The sequence below is a fragment of the Pundamilia nyererei genome, unplaced genomic scaffold, assembly GCF_000239375.1.
Source record: "Pundamilia nyererei isolate P.nyererei 1_Seehausen unplaced genomic scaffold, PunNye1.0 scaffold03633, whole genome shotgun sequence".
Classification (NCBI taxonomy): Eukaryota; Metazoa; Chordata; class Actinopteri; order Cichliformes; family Cichlidae; genus Pundamilia; species Pundamilia nyererei.
The window spans coordinates 2,405-3,334 of record NW_005191034.1 but is presented as its reverse complement, the minus strand read 5'-3'; the positions used below and the strand labels follow the sequence as shown (position 1 = coordinate 3,334).

The following is a 930-nucleotide window of genomic DNA, read 5'->3' as shown; positions in this document are numbered from 1 at the left end:
ATTTATTTATTTTTGAGGAATGCACATGACAAGCAGACAGCATGTTTCTTCGTCTCTGTTAGAAGGCTCATATGAATGAATGATTTTAAATTTAATATAGATACTACTGTCCTATGAAAACATCTAAACTACTGTATTTCATGTTTTTATAACATCAAATTCTTACCTTTCATTGTGAAGTTTTTTAACTCAATCAAAGAATATGTGAAATCCCCAGATTCATCTGGAACAGAGTTACATAGTCATACATAAATAAACATCACACAGACTCTATATACCTTATTGCCTTATTTATGTACTTTACCATTTTGTGTGTCGTCGCAGTCTTTGATTGATTCATAGAAACAAGCATCATCTACAAAATCAAGGCTGATGTTAGAATAACTAAAAAAATTAAAAAAACATAAAAAATACTGATACTCAAAGCCATGTAAATATATTAAATGTGGTTACAACATTACAAACAGCAAAGGCATAGCATTTTTACATCACTATAAACTTTCCAAAGAACATTTAAAAAGAACAAAGAAAACAAACTGAATATATACAAAATACTATTCTCTTAAAAGTAAATACTGCCCAGAGAGTGACCTGCTTTGGTGACTCTCTGCCTCTCAGCTCTTTTTTTGCTTTTTGTTTGTTTGTGAAACAAAAACGAAATGACAATTTCTGGGTAGATGATCAGATGCATATACAAATTTTAATTATTAACCACTATAGTATGTGGATAGCATCCACTTCCTTATTTAGTACATTTGTTACATATTTACATTACAGACCAACAGCAACAATAATAGCAAACAAAGGCTGACCTTGGAGAGGAGAACTGTTTTGTCTCTGAATTTCATTCTGATTTGTGTTCTCAGTCCTGGTGGAACATAAGGTGTAGTAAAACAGTAGATTATTATTATTATTATTATTATTATTATT

The 930-nt window shown here is 30.0% G+C and overlaps 1 long non-coding RNA gene across 1 annotated transcript; it reads right to left on the bottom strand.

Annotated features, from left to right (window-relative positions):
• Window positions 1-166: 166 nt before the first annotated feature.
• On the bottom strand, window positions 167-871 carry LOC102212813 (uncharacterized). The gene is made up of 3 exons (XR_312609.1): window positions 813-871; window positions 305-355; window positions 167-223 (listed from the first exon to the last, which is right to left on the bottom strand). It is a non-coding gene; the product is annotated as an uncharacterized LOC102212813 (long non-coding RNA).
• Between the last annotated feature and the right edge of the window lie 59 nt (window positions 872-930).